Raw genomic sequence first — 4,991 nt, forward strand, 5'->3', positions numbered from 1 at the left:
TGTTGGCTTCCTGACGTGTAGGTTAGGAGCAATTGTTCCTGAGTGGCCAGGTTACCTGTGCAGGGTGAGGGCTCCATCAACGGTTCTATGGTTGGTCTGGGACTCCTAGCAGCAGGACCAAAGGTGCTCCTGGACTCCTGGGGGCTGGGCTGAGCTGGACCCAGAGCCCTGGGGAGGCGTTTGGTGGGCTGCAGGCATCTTTGGCCTTTGGGAAAAGAGAAGGGAGTGTTGGGAGGGAACCAGAGGCAGGGGGTGGGGACGGAGGGGGGATTCTAGCCCAACCTGGGCCATGGTTGGGGGAGGCAGTGCCCTCTAGCAGGGGCTTCTGGTCAGGTGAGGGCTGGCTTGGGAGGTTATCTGAGGGCACAGGAAATATCTGGAATCTATGGGAATGGGAACTCGGGTCAGAGGTCACCTCAAATTAAAATTTAAAAAGCCCTCTGTGTGAAGGGAATCAAAGGAGGTGAAGACATTTGCTCTTCCGGAGTCTCCTGAGCCCAGATGTTAGCGGTTAAAATTCTTGTGCGGCCAGACAATGGGCGCTGAGAACAGCTCTGGGGCCGGAGGGGCAGGAGCTCCCCGAGGACGCGGTGGGGTCCCTCAGGTCCCCCCAGGACACTGACCTGGGATTTCTTGAGCAAAGCCGGTCACTGTGGGGCGACGGGGTGCTTGGGGGTCCCAGGCCTTGCTGGCCCCTCACTTTGGCGGGCTGTAACCTGGCATGAAACAGGATCCGGGACCCCGCTGCCTGCGTCAGAGCAGCTCGTTAGCGGAGGCCCGGGCCCTGCAGATTTATGTCATCTGGGGAGGGCTTTGATCTGAGCCCAGGGTGAGGGGCAGGGGGTTCTTGGGTCTTAATTGGCATCAGCCAGGCTGATGCTGACCAGGACCCCATCCTGACCAGCCCCCAGTCTCTGCCTCTGTGACTGATGCTGCTTGGGGTGTGGGGCTCTGGCGGGGGTGGGGGGGACGACAGAGGGTGTGCGGAGTTTAATCCTGCCCTGGAAGGGGGAGGATTAACAGCCCCAAGGGGCCCTCCTCCCTGCAGCCACTCCCCAGCCTGACCCATCCCTGACCTTGACCCCTTCCCCTTCCCACTCTGACCTCACCCAGTCCAGGGGTCACCATCAGCCTGGCCCTGTGCTGGGCACTGTGAGGATGTAAGTCCAGCAGAAAAAGCGAGGTTCAAACCCAGCTGCAAGTAGCAGATGAAACCCCAGGCTGTGCTGGCCAGTCTTAGACTTGCTCAGGCCAGGGGTGTCCATTTACATGAGGGTTTTCTTACGTTTTGTTCCTTTCTTTCGTTTTCTGGATGAAGAGGAGGGAGGAGGTACAAGTCGGGGCTACTTGGAGACAGTAGAGGGAGACAGAAAGAGGGGGCTTTGTAGATGGAATCAAATTCAGGCTCTTCAGAGGGAAGACTGGGTTATCTGAGCTGGGCCTCAGTGCAGTCACCAGGGCCCTTGCCAGAGGAAGACAGGGTGTCAGAGGCAGAGAGAGGTGTGACCGTGGGAGCAAAGGCCAGAGAGGGAGATGGGAAGATGCTATACTCCTGGCTTCGAAGATGGAGGAAGGGGACGTGATCTAGGGAATCGGGTGGCCTGGTGAAGCTGGAGAAGATAAGGGTGTGGATTTCTTCCTGGGCCGTCAGAGGGCACACAGCCCTCCGGCCCCCTGATCGAGCCCCTTTCCACGCAGGTTTGGACTTTGCACTGTGGGAACTGGATGATGATGAATCTGGGTGGTTGGAGCCACGATGTTCGCGGGCGCTGGTTATATCAGCCATAGGAACTAATACGGGGGCCCGATGCCTCCGGGAACGGCTGTGGGAGGTGCCTGGAGCCCAGTGAGATGGGAATGCGGACAGGTGAGGCTAGACGGGGAGGCCTGGACGACAAAGGGCCTCCAGGTCATAGAAAAGAACTTGCTTTAGTCCAAGGCAGCCCAGCCGAGCTATGCACAGACGAGTGACATCTCAGGAGCAGCCCTGCTGTGCAAGAGGCACGGGTGGGAAGGGACTAGAGAGAGTGGCCAGAGGGCCTGCTGCAGGGCTGGGGGCAGCGATGTGACGTGGGCCCAGCTAGAGGCAGTTCAGAGGCAGAGTCTGCTCCCGCGGGTGCCCGGGGCCCGGCACAGGGCAAATTCCTCTCCTGCCAGCCCCGTCCTTTCCTTTCCTGCCTCACCCAGCTCTGGGTCAAAGGCTCCAAAGGGCCCCTGAGATAAGGTAATGAGTTTGGAGGGTAGTAAACACTGGAGAATGTTCCCGAGGGCTCGGTTGGGAAAGGGTAATTGGCATCCTGTGTGCGTGCACGCCCACCCACGCAGGAGCACACAGGCACGCGCACCTGCACACCAGGAGGGGTTGTAGCACGCCCATGACCTTTCTCCTTGGCAGCCTTCTCCCTCGCCCTGTCTGATGCCAGGTCTCCAGGGGTGACTGCCTTTTTGGGCAGCCAGACTGAGGAGCCAAGGGCTGGATGTCAGAGGTGTGTGTGCGTGTGTGCGTGTGTGTATGTGTTCGCACACAGCGGGCAGCACTCACACCGGTGATCACTGCTAGGGGGACACTCCGGTCACTTCCTCTGAGCGCTCAGGGTGAACCGCATTAATCACGCAGCACAGCGCCCGTGGTGCGCATGCCCCGCCCTGGTCCCAGCCCCACCCCCGCCAGGGCAGCCCTGGGAATGCCTCCCGCTCCCTCACCTCCTCACCTCGGACACGCCTGGCTCTCTCTCTGGGCACCATCCCTGTCCCAGTGCTGCCGGCGCTCAGTCTGCATGCCCCACACCAGCGGTGGCATCAGGCAGGCCCTCCTGGAGGCAGTGACCAACGGCCCGACCCACGCGGGTGAAAGCAGAAACGCCACACGCGGGCTTCTGCACCCAGGACTCGGCCGGGAGAGCTGGGCCGGGTTTCCTGCCCTTCCTTCTTCCGGAGGCCCCTGCACGTGGTTCCCGGACCACACACCCCCTGAGGAATTTTATATTTAAATTAGTTATATATGTAGTTCATGTTTGTATGATGGTGTTACTAAATTTTATTTACTTAGAATATATTTAACATACAGATATGAAATCTATAATTATAAAATCGTAATATGCTAATTAGACTGAACAGCCGAACGACCTTTTGGATGTCATTCCGCACGTCCTTCTGAAAGAAGCCACAGTGGCGGGGCGAGACAGAGGTGGTTAGGGGTGATCAGGCAGGCAGATGAACAGTTAGGGGCATCAGGCAGGCAGGCAGAGTGGTTGGGGCAATCAGGCAGGCAGGCAGAGGGGTTAGGGGTGATCAGGAAGGCAGGCAGGTGAACAGTTAGGAGCCAGAGGTCCCGGATTGTGAGAGAGATATCCGAGGCTGGTTTAGGCTGATCCCTCCCCCCCCCCTCGTGCACTGGGCCTCTAGTGTATATATAATTGTGTATATTAAGTTATATTTAAAAACTACAGAAGGAAAGAGAGAAGCACTTTAAAGTGAAGCACTGTCTCCTTCCCCTTCGCCTCTGCCCGCTGGAGTTCTCTGTCCCGGCTGCTGGGTGTCCTGGTAGGAGATTGGCAGAAAAGCTGTGTAAAGCCTGGTGGTACATTCTGAAGAAAGAAAGGTTAGCCCTGCCTTCATGGCTCCATGGTTGAGCATTGACCTATGAACCAGGAGGTCGTGGTTCGATTCCTTGTCAGGGCACATGCCCGGGTGAGGTGTGCATGAGGCAGCCAATCAATGATTCTCTCTCATCATTGATGTTTCTATTTCTCTCTTCCTCTCTGAAATCAATAAAAAATTTTAAAAAATAAATAAATAAAGGGTGCCCTAGTTGGTTTGGCTCAGGGGATAGAGGGTCAGCCTGTGGACTGAAGGGTTCCAGGTTTGATTCCGGTCACAGGCACATGCCTGGGTTGGGGGCTCCATCCCCAGTGGGAGACATGCAGGAGGCAGCTGATCACTGATTATCTCTCATCATTGATGTCTCTCTCTCTCTCTCTCTCTCTCTCTCTCCCCCTTCCTCTCTGAAATCAATTAAAATATATTTAAATAAATAAATGATAAAGGTTAGATGGACATCTAACATCTGACACATTCAAAATCATGTAAGCAGTTTATTCATTGTAGCATTGTTTGTAATAGTGAATAATTAGAAAAAGCATAAATGACTATTGATAGGTGATTTGTTAAGCAAATTATAGTTCATTCTTATGATGGAATACTATGATACTGTGCTGTCATTAGCCAAGAATGAGATATCTCTACAGTGACATGGAATGATATGTTAAATGAAAACAAAACAAAAAAACAAAACAAGATACAGAAGATTGTGTAACTACTTATGCAAAGAGGTGTGTGTGTGTGTGTGTGTGTGTGTGTGTGTGTGTTTGTACACATGAATGTGCAGATATGCATAAAATTCAGAATGACTGCAAAGTATAAAACATGGACCAGGATGGGCTCCTCTGAGGTGCTTGGAAGACAGTAATCACGAGTGAATTTTACCTGGTGTGGGTACTTCTCTGTGTCCCCACTGCATTGAGCACACCCCCCGAGCTAGCCTTACATGACCGTGTCATCCTTGCGATTTACATGCCTGTCTGTCTCACTGGACCAAACCTGACCCCAGGGCAGGGACGATGGTTTTCACTTTATGTCCCTGCCCCGAACAGAGATGCTGGCACCTGGCAGACTGTTGAGTGAATGACTGATGACTGAATTCATAAGGAACATCTTGGAGGGAAAATGAGGCTGTAGTGGCTGCTCTCTAGGATCTCACGGCCTAGCAGTGGGACAAGAGTCATACATGATTCATTTCAGGGCACCTGAGGCAATGACCCTGTGACCCTGGTGGTCTGGGGGAAAGAGAAGGAAAGATTCCCCAGAGCAGAGAAATGATGACATTGCAAGGGTGGTGTCAGGCCTGCAAGTGATGGGAGTCGGCAAGGAGCAGGTCCAGGACAGGTGAAGCATGGGGGCTGCGGCAGGGGGGTCAGGCTGCTGTGATGGGA

This window comes from Myotis brandtii, unplaced genomic scaffold (genome assembly GCF_000412655.1).
Source record: "Myotis brandtii unplaced genomic scaffold, ASM41265v1 scaffold454, whole genome shotgun sequence".
Classification (NCBI taxonomy): Eukaryota; Metazoa; Chordata; class Mammalia; order Chiroptera; family Vespertilionidae; genus Myotis; species Myotis brandtii.